This window comes from Alligator mississippiensis, chromosome 1 (genome assembly GCF_030867095.1).
Source record: "Alligator mississippiensis isolate rAllMis1 chromosome 1, rAllMis1, whole genome shotgun sequence".
Classification (NCBI taxonomy): Eukaryota; Metazoa; Chordata; order Crocodylia; family Alligatoridae; genus Alligator; species Alligator mississippiensis.
In genome coordinates, this window is record NC_081824.1 from 402,349,706 (window position 1) to 402,362,832 (window position 13,127).

At 43.0% G+C, this 13,127-nt stretch overlaps 1 protein-coding gene across 3 annotated transcripts in view; it reads left to right on the forward strand.

Moving 5' to 3' along the window:
* The window catches only part of DIAPH3 (diaphanous related formin 3), a 487,575-nt gene that overhangs the window by 439,961 nt on the left and 34,487 nt on the right, over window positions 1–13,127 (forward strand). The gene's annotated exons all lie outside the window — the stretch shown is intronic.

Consider the following 13,127-nt stretch of genomic DNA (forward strand, 5'->3'; position numbering starts at 1 on the left):
ATCATTTATACCAATAAAAATGTAATGTCTATACCTGGCCAGTGTGAATAAGAGTTACAGAAACTGCCCCTTGGTCATTTCTGTTATTGGAGAAAAAGAGTAATTGAAGAGACTCAGAAAAGAAATGTGACTTGTTACAAAAATCTATTTAATTCTGGTCAGTTAGACTAAAAATCTCCTGTACTATTGTAAATAAGATTATCTAGGCTCTGTTCTCTAGTCTGGGTGCATCTACCCATTCATTAATGCACAGTTGTTACTTCTAGGGGTGCACTAATAAAGATTTTTTGGATGATACCGATAGCCAAATATTAACCAGCCATATTGGCCGATACTGATATTTAATAATAAAGCTTGTTGAATGAGCTTTAGTTCAAGCACCCCCACCACCATTTATAAGCGTGGAGATACTGATACAGGAGACAAGGCAGCACTTCAATTAGAGTGGCTCGAAGAGCCACTCTAAAGTGCCTCGCCCATTCCTGAAGTACAAGTAAAAGTGCCCCGTGCCAGTTGCAGCCCCTGCCCTTCAACCCCAGCCTGGGGGCAGCTGCCTGAGCCTGAGGCTGCCCAGGGCTGGGTGGTCTGCGGGCACTTTAATTAGGGTTACTCTCAGAGCTGCTGTAATTAAAATTCCACTTCCCTACTCCTGGAGGCTCCCTTCCTACCAGGGGAAGGACCCTGCTGCATGCAGCAGAGGGGAGCAGCTGCCCTGGCCACTACCAGGCTCTGCCTCCAGCCCCTGGGGTGCAGACCTCTGGGTACCACAGGTTGAGTCATGCTAGGCTGGGTTGGACAGCTCAGCTGCACCTGCCCTGCCCTGCCCTGCCCCAGTCACATTTCTGGCATTCGGTGCCTTTTGCAATGCCCACCCCAGTCCCAGTCCACAGTCTGCACTGCACCAGCTCCTAGGACACTGCAGCAGCTGCTCCGCTCCAACCCAGCCTGGCCCACCAGTCAGGGGATGGGAGTGTATCCGGGGTCACCCTGGCTCATGGGAAGGAACCCATGCATCCAGGGCCCCAGCATAATTAAATTATCGGAGAACATTATTGGCCAAAAAAAACTGATAGCTGATAATGTTAATTTTATTTTATCAGTGCCAATACAATACACAATGATATATCGGTGCACCTCTAGTTACTGTGTATTTATTTTAGTATCTGCTTAGTGAAATACTAACTAAATGCGCAGTAACTAGAGTTGCTGCACAGTAGAGCTGGTAAATGCCTTCTTTGTGTTGCTATTGTGCAGTAGTCTAATAATACTATGCAGTAGCTTATTAGCACTGTTTGTGCTGTGATGCACTACTGCTCGCTGTTGTTAGGCTTCTGGGTGCATTAAGTGTCTTCAATAGACATGCCCTCTAAGAATTAATGAGGCCGTGGCATAGTAGAGGTAAGTTCTGTTTTCTTTCCCTTTTCCTCATTTTTACTAAGAAAAGGGTTTCAGTAGTATACATGTATTACCAATATCTCTAAGTCTTTATATTTTCATATAGGGTGGCACTGTTTTGTTGTCTTGCCTCATCGTTAGTAGTATGTCCACAGCTTAATGTGAGTCATGCATTCATCCTGATTTTCTTTTTCAGACCAGTCCTCTGTGGTGTACACAGGGGTTTTCAACCTTTTTGGGTCAGTGTACCCCCAGCGGCCAGTCAAGAAGGCAGAATCCCCCTGGTGGCCAGATGACTGGGGCTGGTGTCCCCCAGCAGCTGATTGGGTGACTGGGAGGATCCCCCAAAGCCAGTCTGAGCAAGGGGGGGGGGGGTCCTCCAGGGGCCAATGAGCAACCGGGGGGGTGGTCTCAGTACCCCTGAGGCCATCCCAAGAACCCCCGGTTGAGAACCCCTGGTGTACACCATTTGGGTATGTTTGTGGATTTAATAGGGGTATTTCATCTGAAAAGGAACCAATTCACCACAACTAGAATTTCAGGATATCAGCAGTTATTTTCACTGCATGCCATGTACCTGTTCAGCTCCAGAGCTCTGTTTGGCAGTGTAGACTATGTAGATGCTGATCCAGGATTGCTGCTTTAGCAGTCTTTTTTTTCTTAAAATTATTCACTTTGATAGTTGCAAGTTAAATTTTTCCTACAACAATAGGCATCTCAATTAATAAAAATGGAAAAAGCTTTCAATTGATGGAATTAAATTTACCATAAATTGGGTAGCCTACCTTGTCACATTCAAATTGTGAAAACAAAAAACACTGTCGAAAATTCAATTTAGCATTACAGAGATTACCGCAGCACAACAGCCCTTTATCTGTAGTAGTGTATAGAAGCACTTCTAACAGTGCATCAATTTTCACAGCCATTTAGTAGATTAGAAAGCAATTGTAAACAGAGTAAACCCACATTAACTCCTGTCAACAGCCTGCCTTTTTCTCAGTTATGGATTTGTTTGAAATAACAGTGAGGGCTAAAGTGATTGCATCAACATCACAGATTGTATTATAAATATGAATGAACCCATTGTAATGGAATGCATAGTAATATATGGCAAACATTTGTCCTTCCCATCATTGTAACAGCTTTTGTAAAGGAAGAAAAACTGACATAAGGGAATATGTCTCTCTCTACAAGAAATTATTCTTCATGTTGTGAAACAGTAATTGGATCAAGTGACAGGTCTTTAAACTGTCCTTAATTTTGTTTATAATAGTGTACCATTAATAACTGTAAGGTATTTCTGAAATCAAGCAATATAATATGCAGATATTTAAATATTTTAAATGAACATTCATTTAAAAAAATAGCCAGTTGATTGCATTTTTTTAAACTTTGGCAGATTTTCTTTTCTGATCTATGCTTATTGTCTTTCTGATCTCTGCTTAAAAGCATTAGGTACAGTAAGAAAAAAGGGAGATACTCTTTCTGACAAGGAAATAGTTACCTTAGAAGCATTTAAATAAAATTGATTTTTAATTTCAGATGGAAATTCATCTTTACTAGGTTGGAGGTCCTCCATGTAAAATATAATTTAGAGTAAGGTTTTGCTGCTGAGTTTTTTGTTTGTTTAATTTAGGTTTAAATTTGGTTATCCCCCCTCAAAAAATGAATTGGATTTCTTCTACAATATAGCAGACATTTGCCAGTACAAACTGCATTACTAAAAAGGAGTAGTAGTGCATATCTTTTTAATTGCCTGCCTCTGCTAGAGTGTTCTTTTTCCTTTTCTCCGAGAGAAGGGGCATTTTCCATTCTGCTGCTTAATTTCTTTTGTTAAAAAAGTCTGATCTTCAATAAAGTTTTATATAGTGACCATTGTAACAGTTGGAAAAAATGTAGAGATGGTTCTCATCTCTACATTTGTAGTGTTGTGGATTTCAGTACTGAGCTATTATCATCAAATATCCAAGTGGCCTGAACTTAGTTGTACCGCTACTCATTTTCAAGACATTGTTTGAGAAGTGTCCATATAAATCTTAATTTTCAAATTATGCAAAAGTCAGTGTTTTGTGTTTGTGATGATAAAACCTCCTAATGTATTGATTTTAATAATTAGAATGTTCTCACTATGATTTGCAGAAATTTGAAAGAATGATTTGGATATTCATCTTTTATCAGCTACTGCATTTTATGATACTTATGGAAATACACTTGGTAAATTATTCAAATTGAATAAATTTTGCATGAACACTTTACTAACAGAGCTAAAAAAAATTCTTCTAAATTCAGTCTGACAGATGGATTTTGTTCTCCAGATAGTTGTGCATTTTTGGTTTGATAGCCTATTTGTAATTATACTTTCTAACATGCAAATATATACATTTCAATACCCTCCTATCACATTGAAGAAATCCAAGTTCCGATACCAGACATTTTGGATTGCAGTGAACATCTTTGTTTTTCCCTTCAGCAGTAACATTTTATATTTTTTTCCCCCATATATTTTAAAAGGTATGTCAAGAAGAAGAAAAATCATTAGTTTATGCATGTTTGCTAACTATATAAAATATTCCAGTGATGTTGCATCTAAGTTTAAACTCCTTCAACTCAATAATACTTCATTTTACACTCTGTTGGCACTGTATAAATAAAGGACACTTAATAAGCTAGTGTCATGCAAGCAACAAGTTAAAACTATTTGCTTGACTCATAATATTTGCTGATGTAATCCTGTTGATATGTCAGCTAGTTAATAGTTATTTTGAAGCAGAATAGTTATTTTGAAGCATCAAACATAAACTGTTTCTTTAGGAAATGATCTGTGTCCAAAGAGACTTTACATCAAAAGCCTCTTTCATTGTCACCATGTTTGGTGACATGCTTGGAACTTTTTAAAATATTTTGTTTTTCTAAGACGTTAAAAATGTAGGAAATGTAGATGATCAAACACTTTGTTACAATCTGTTCCAACTCCCCAGTGTACAACCACCACTCCGCTGTGAGTGGTTCCAGCTATTAAATTCTAAATGCTTCTATATTAAATAGGACTGGGTAGAGTTATCTAGTTCTATCCATACTCTGATATCCTGTTTGACATCTTACCTTGAAGGGTGGAATGCTGTCACCTAGGTATCCTATATGCTGAAATCAATGTCTGCTATTTTCTGAACCTTTCTCCCCCCTTCCCCCGCATCCTCACCTTTAGTCACTTAAACACAATCCCACAGAGCTCAAATTAGATGGCAGATGCTGTAGTCTTCTACTTTTACTACTTTGGGGTCAAAATGGTGGGAAAGCAAGGAACAGAGGAGTAGCAAAGGAATTTGGTAACCATAACCATGTCACTTCTAAAGCCTTTTACAGCTACAGATATCCTAAATTAACAGCAATTCTGAGCAGCGCCATCTCTTGGACTGATACCGCTCTCTATGGCTAGGGACAGACATTCAAAAAGCCTGATTTGATTTAATCTTTGCAGGTTAGTCTGACCTGGCTAGACTGAACCAGTTTGTTATTGTACATACATCCCCTGTGGACTGAAGAAATACAGACATATACCTGCAGTGGCTCAGTCTAGAAGCTGGGGGTGGGGGAAGGTGCTAGAGCAGCCCTCCCTTCCCTTCCTCAGTGCTGAGCTGAGGGAAGGCATGGCCAGTCCTGGCAGGACGCTCTGCTTAGGGAGGGGTTCCCCCCCTCGCTGTTCCTGACCAGCGAGGGAGCCAGCAGGGAGTTGGTTACACTGCATTTAGTTACACAGCAGAGAAGTTATGCAGGGAGCAGCACAGCATTTAGTATCCCATCAAGAAAACACAAGCCTTTCTTATTAGTTCAAGCTCTTCTTAAACTACTTTTTCCAAGGAAGGAAGGAACGGACATTACCAGCTGACCTCTTGATTAGCTCCAAAAAGACCTAAGTGGACAGTGTCCTGTCTGCCTTTGTCCTGTCTGCCTTACGCAGACAGCTCTCAGCATACCACATGCCGGCTCCATCCTGTGCTGTAGGAGAGGGGATCCCTGCTTGAGCAGTGAGCGGTGAGAGGAGTGGGGGCCATGGGGAAGCCAGGCAGACATTGCTGTGCCTGCAGTCTGCCCAAGCTCCAGCTAGGAGGCAGAGGAGCGAGGCCAGCTCTGCTCTGGAACAGACAGCCCCGCCCAGGGCTGAGAACCATCTGGGATGCTGGGCGACTCTGGTTTAAGTTAAAACAGGAAGGGGTCTGGGACAGACATTGCATAAACTGGTTTGACTCAACTCAGTTTAGTCTGATACTGCATTCAACCAGGTTTATCTCAAACTGGTTTATGTGCACTGAACATCTGTTCTGTTACAGGTTTAAACCAGTTTCTGATCACTTAAACCGGTGTATATGTAGTGTCAGTCCCTAGCCTATGTGAATCTAAGATTTTCCAAATTAAGCAAAGTTGTCCTCGCAGGTGGTAATAGTCTAACTACTGCATGGAACAGGATGATGCTTTCAAATAGACATATTTCTCTGACATGTATTCCACCGTTTAAGTTCTAGGCCCCTATGCCAGTCACTGCTTATGCCACTTTCATAAAAAAATCCTTATTCTATGGGGATGAGTCAGAAGTTGGGTCATTCTAAATTGATAGTATTGAAGCAAGTTTAGAAGTGTTCAGAACAAAACATAGAATTAAGTTTGTTATTGACTACAGATACATCCCACTGAGTCTCCCTGTGTTCTGAATGATCTTCTCTTGCATCAAGAATCCTATCACGGACAAATAAAGCTTTTTCCCTCACTGAAATGCCATCTAGGAGAATATTCCTATATACATACAGATCCATTTAAAACCAGAAAACAAAGTACACATTTAAATATTGTAGGAAATAATTCTGTACTATTATTGGAGATTTGTTTTAATTGTTTTAATCAAATATGATGTCCAGGAGTCTATAAAGGTATCAAGCACTCTAGTAACAGCTGCCAATATTACTATTTTTTGAAAGACAAAGTCACAAATTTGACAGCTCATTAACAATGAGAATTATCCAGAGCCAGATAATTACTGCTCTCTGTAACCCACCCAGTGAATGAAGCTATGTGATACATATTTATAAATAAATAAGGATCCAATCAAACTCCCATTGTCTTCAGTAGGAGGTAGACCCTAACCTACTGTATTTAACTGTTATACAGTATGTTTAGTATACATTATGCCAAAAGTTGCAGAATTGTTTCATAATCTACGAATTTCATAGTGGTAAGTCTAATAGAACACAAACAGAAATCTAATCAATATATTTATAGAAAAAAAGAGGACCCCTGACCCCAGCCATAACGTTCCTGATTAGCAGAACTTGGGAGAACTGAATAGGGGAAAATGTCAAAAGTAAGACAGACGTATAATTCCAGTAATAGTGTTCAATTAATTAAAAAGCCCAACATACAATTATAAAATCACTTAAAATATTTTTTAAATTCATAGTATATAATGCAATTCCAAATCAACAAGTTCCATACCTTTTAAGCATAATCTATAAAGGGTACATACTTATTTTGTTGCATCTTGACATAAGTAGCTCCTCCAATGTAGTGGAATATTAAAATGGGCAAAACATGCATCTGTATCCAGTAATATGTTCTTCAATTGTATATATTTTGACTGAGCTGTCAGGAATTGCTGAATTCAAGTAAATATTAGTCAGAAATGTTTCATGTGTTCTAAATAATTCGTAATTAAGGAGAATAGATGACTTCCATCTCTTGGGGGGGGAAAAAAAGGAATGCATGTGTCTGAGCTTGAGTAACTTCTACTTTTCTGCCGTTATATGGCTGTATTTTCCCTGAAGGTCTGTTTTTATTTTTTATTATTATTATGTAACTCCAGTTGTTTTTCAGTTTGTTACTCCAAGAAGCACATATTGTCATTCAGGTATGACAGACCATCAGACCTCTAAACTATTCCCCCACCCCAATCCATTGGAAAGAAATATAAAATACTTTCACTATTTTTTTGAAAGACAGTTTATATGAAAGACTTGGAATAAAAAATGATCTCTGCACCTTGTTCAGGCCATATTACATCTCGTACCATCTGTAATGTTGCTCTATATCGGGGCGGGCAATTATTTCATGTGGAGGGCCACTTAATGAGGTTAGGTGAGCTGTCGAGGGTTGCAAGGGTGGCTCTGCCCCTTGACATGTGCCCGCCTCCTGGCAGAGCTGACCCAAGCAGGGTGCAGAGCCTGAGGCAAATCAGCTCCTGGGGCCCCGCCCCCGCATACCCTGGATTCAAAGAAGCCAGCAGCGGGGGGCGGGGAGGGTAGCAAGCGGGTGGACACAAAGCCAGCAGCCTCGCAGAGTTGCCACAGCCACTGTCCAGCTATGCGGGGCCCCCAAAATGTGGGGCCAAGGACAGTCACCCTGATTCATGCCCTGCCAGGGACAGCCCTGCCTCCTGGTCACCATCTTGGGACTGGAAGTCCTGTCCCCCTAACCTCTGACCTTTCCCACCAGAAGTCCCTCCCTTTGCTCCTGGAAGTACTCCTTTTGGGAAGGGGGTTTGCCATCTTGGAACCAGAAAAAAAACCTAAATTTATATACCAAAAATGAAACTTCCAGAATAACATATTTTTATTTTATTTTTTTTAAAAAATGACCTGATTTGTGTGTGCATTGTGTATATAGAGATGAGTGCATAATAACTCAAAGTGAAGTCTTACTCTTTCATGTTGCGGGGAATGTGGGGAGGTATGGGTAGGTGGGTATGGAGTTTGTGGGGAATGTATGTATGGGTGTGCGGATGTATGTATATGTGGAGTGTGGGGGAGGGTGTAGGCGTATGTGTGGATGTGGGTGGGTGGGTGCAGGGAGCTTTCTGTGAATGTGTGTGGGGATGAGTATAGGGTTTAGGGGGCTGTATGGAGGGTGGCTGTGTGTGGGTGTGTGAGTGCAGCAGTGAGCAGGGCTCCCTCCAGCTCTGCAGTACCGGCAGGGACCCACATGCAAAGTCCTGAATTAGCGCACCCCACGCTTGCTCCAGACTCGCCCGTGCAGGCTTAGCAGCTGACCACTCTACAGCTCAGCTCACTCAGTTCTCACTCACATGGTGTTAACTCCTCAAAGCTAAGTTTAACAGTATGCAGAAGACTGCAGAGTCCTTTCTGTATTTCCAGTCTGGCCCTGTGCTGCTTCTTCATTAGGGGTTTTTCAAGGACTGCAGGATTTTATCCCAGTGCTGCACATTACCTCTTAAACCTATGTGTATACAGAATCATCTGGCCATAGATTGTAGTTTGTTACATGTGAAAACGATACAATTTACACCATGTTCAGTATCTTAAGTCAACAATGGGTTATGTACTTGCATGTAAAAAAGTGCCTCATAAATTTAAAACATGTTTCAGTAGGATCTCACCTAAGCTAAATTACAATATTATTCCTGCATGCTTGCAAGATGTTATGTATAATTTGATATGGCAAGTGAAATTTTATTGTTTACATTCTGAAACAGATGCACTGCTCAAAGGTTTATGTTTGAATGGAAGGTGGAATGTGACACAGGAATCTTCTAAATGTATAAGAAACGTGTGCAGACATAAGAAAAAGCAAAAACAAGATCCTTTTCTTTAGTAAGCTAAGCAACTACATGTACTGTTAGGCTTCAAAAATAGTATTAGGTCTTTATTTTCAGTATTGTTTTATTTCTAGTCTTGCTTCTTTCTTTGCTTTGATAGAATATTCTAATTTAACATCATGTTTAATTTGTTTACAAAAAATGGACTTTCTGTTCTTTGGTTTATTTTAGCAAATTTAGCCTCTGGAAATAGGTGCTTATGAACTTTGCTCTTTCAGATCTTGAGATTTGTTCTTGCATGACATGGGCAAATCATATGTGTATCAGTTGTATGCTTTTATCACCAGGACTTTTTGATGGCCATTGGGCTCACAATAAATCAAGCCAACTATAAGTTAAAGAAGTTATTACAATCAGGTGCTGCTATAATCTTTATACCTCCCCACGCTGTTGTTTTCTTTGTTTGTACATCAAAGGGTCTGAAAATAGTTTTGAGCTGGAATTTTGCATATTGTGTTAAGAAATATTTCTTTCGCATGTTGATTTGAAGTATGTAAGCTGCTCGGGATAATCAGCAGTCTGCATATTACAATAAGTCATAGAATTCTCACTGAAATCAAGAGAAGTTAGGTGTGTCAGCATGGCTTGAAGTATTATTACCCAAGGGTTTAGGATTTGACTTGCCTATCAACAGTAGATGAAACAGATGGAGGTTTGTGTTAAATAAAATTATTACTTGGTTGTGCAAGCTATTAAACAAAGATCCTGATGGTCTTCATCCAAATTATTTCCTATGGCCAAGAGACTATTGTATACATTTTATTCTTTAAAAAAGAGAAACTCTATGGTCTAAAAGCCACAGGAAGTTAAATGGAAGATCACCATTTCCGCATCCACATGAGCGAGGATGCTTGTTTCCCTGGAGAAAAGAAGCAGCAGTATACCTTGTGCTACTGTTAGCTATCCCCTGAGAGAACCTATGCCATGCACCCTCTGGCACACAGCAAGTTACCTTGGGTGGGGTAGGAGAGGCTGGGGTCAGCACTGGGCTGGCCCCAGCAGCCTTACCTAGAATCCTAGAGGCCTCTGGGGCTGCAGTGGTTGTGATCGTGCTGCTCGGAGCCTGGCCGGCAGCTGAAGTGTGGTTCTGACCAGTCAGTCTCCAGTTTTGAGTGGTATGCGCACCCCCACATGCACCACTTCACTTTTTTCTTTCTTTTTTTTTGTGCAGGGTTTTCGACCCCTGAATATGTAGGGGTAAAAAAAAACCCAAAAAACCCTGTGCTGCTCCCTTGCAGCACAGAGAACAGCTGAATATGCAGCATGTGGTGGCACAGACATGTCTCCAGTATAGGTGCACCAATACATTGGTCTGATATTGGATCGGTACTGATATAAAGAAAACTGGTTGTATTGGCTATCAGCCCAATGTGGCCGATAATTTGGCCAATAATTGCCTGTGCTGCGCACAGCCACAGCACAGGACTCAGGCAGTGAGGAGCAGAGCTGGCAGCATGGAGATCTGCCTCTAGCTGGTATGTCCTGTTGCCCTGTGGGGTCAGGCCAACTCTCAGGATCTCAATATTGCACTGTTAGACAGGAGGGTGTGACACAATTGCACATATACAAACACACAAATCAGTTAGGTGCATACACATGCACACACTACCAGCTCAGGCACATACACATCCAAACCAGCCTAGGCACATGCATACCTATCACCAATTCAAGTACATACACTATACACCCCAAAAGTTAGACACAGATCACTAATTCATATATCATGCACACAGTGCCACATATATATACATACACACACACACTCACCAATTCACACACATACAACCCACCTACACATACACACGGGTAAGTTATTAACTTGGATGGTACAGTGTGTGTGTGTGTGTGTGTGTGCGCGTGTGTGCGCACTTGGGGTACCTGGGGTAAGGTTAAGGTAAGAAAGTAGGAGTGCAGGGAGTGAAAGCTGCTGGGAGTGAAAGTCACTGGGACCAGGATTAGAATGGGTAGACTAGAGGGGCCTGGGCTGAAGAACTGAGGCTCTGGGGTAACTTTAGGTTAATTGATCTTAATTGATTAAAAGACAATGCCCAAAGCCTACAGAACAGGGGAGCGATGCTGGCATAGGGGCTGGGACTGGAGCCAGAGCTACGGGGGAGCTGAAAAGGTAGGTGGGGAGAGGGAAAATGGGACTAAGGGAAAGGGTGGGTGTTAAAGCGGGGTTCTGGGTGTGGGGAGCCAGAAGATAGCTCCTAGGCAGCTAGAGAAGTTTCAGGGAGTGGCAGTAGGTGCTGGGAGCTGGAGAAAGGCTCCAGCTGCTGGAGAAAATTGCAGGACAGCCAGAAGGAGCTGAGAAGCTGTGGTGGGGAGGGGGGTGACTACAGAAGGTGCAGGGGAAGCCTGAAAATGGAGACGGACAGCAGAAAATTGCAGGAAAAGCAGCAGGAGACACTGAAAGGCAGCAGGAAAGCAGAGAAAGGAAGCAGAAAGTCACAGGGAAAAGGCAGTAGGAGCAGGGGGGAGAGCAGAAAATCGCAGGAAAAATGGGAGGAGAGACTGAAAGGTGGCAGTGAGCCAGAAGCAGGAGAGGGAGAAATGAGACAGAAGTTAGAGGGTCGAGGAGCAGAGATTGGAGCAGGGCCAAATCATGGTAAAGCAAAACCCAACTTAGGGGTCCAAATAACAGTTTTATTACACAGACAACACACTACACAACCCTGTGAAGTTATTAGTTCACACACACGCATGCACTCACAATGGCAGCAGGAGAAAGAGACTCAGTGGAAGGGCTAGGGTCCAGGTGGGGAAGAGAAGCAGAGTCCAAGTCCTTCCAAGTCCTTGGTTGAAGATGGGGTGGGGGGTGATAGCTACCTATCCAGGCTGGAAAGGGTCCTTGTCCAATAGGTGTTGTCCAGAGGGGGAAGGGCCTCTGGGTAGATAGGTGGTGTGGCATGGTGCTGATCCAGATGGAGAGGGGATCCCACTGGGTCTCTCTTCACTGCCCCTTTTTATAGGGGCAGACCTTGTGTGACCCTAGTGACAGGAGGCATGCCCAGGCAAGGGTCAGCCCCTGGTGTACTGAGCATGTGTGCTCCATACAGGGATGTGGGTGTCTGTAATGGTGGCGTACAATGGTAGAGTTGCTGGTTCTGCAGGGTCTTTTGTCTTTCAAATGCTGGGTTCTTGTATCTGTTCCTGGGTGAGGTCCGTGGTTCCTGGATGAATCAATGCAAGGTGATGGCCCAGTCGTTAGAGGCCATTCAGTAGAGGCCTACTACCATTGTATTTCAATCATTCCCAATAATACAATGTACAACAGTAAGAATCAATACAAATCTAATAATAATACAGTATAAAACAGTGGATATCCAAAACCAAAACTTGCTACCAAAATAAAAATGTTAAAGCTTATCCTACATCTTAGCTTACTTATACTTATCTAGGGAAAAGAGAGGGAGAGAAAAAGTTAGAAATGTTTGGGGAAGGGGAGGGGAATGCATTTTAAACTAAATAAAAAACAAAAAAAACCTGGGAGTTTTGCTACAGTCCAGTGTAGGGGGAGGGAAGAGGCATGGGGGGGCAGAAGGGGAATGGGGGGGGTGCGGTGAGGGAGGGGGCAGTGGCAGGTGCTTCAGAGGCAGGGGGCCAGAGCTGCAGCTCATGGTGGGGAGGCGGCTCCCGCCACTGTGTGGCACCCCTGTATCTACGCAGGGTGGAGCGGGCTGCACCCGGGGTTGCGCAGGGTTCTTCTCACCAGGGGCTGGGCTCAAAGCAGGTGCCAGCAGCACTAGGAGGTTGCTGCATCTGCACCAAATTTTGCCGCTGCTCCACTTCCAACACTGCCACCACTAGCCGCTGGGCACAGCCCTAGCTCAACACCCTGCCTCCCTAGTGGCAGTGGCACTGGGAGCAGAGCAGCAGTGAAATATGGGGAGGATGCAACATCCTCCCAGCGCCACTGGCACCCGCTCCAAGCCTAGCCCCTGCCGAGAAGAGCCCCATGCAGCCCTGGCTGCAGCCTGCCCCGCCCTGTCCCATGCAGATCCTGGGGGCACAAGTTCCCATTTCTACCCACTATAGCCCCCCAGGGTGCAAGCAGCAACAGGAGCCACCTCCCCTACCACAAGTTGCAGCTTCATCCTCCCCACCTGGGCAGCACCTGCCCCTGCCCCCT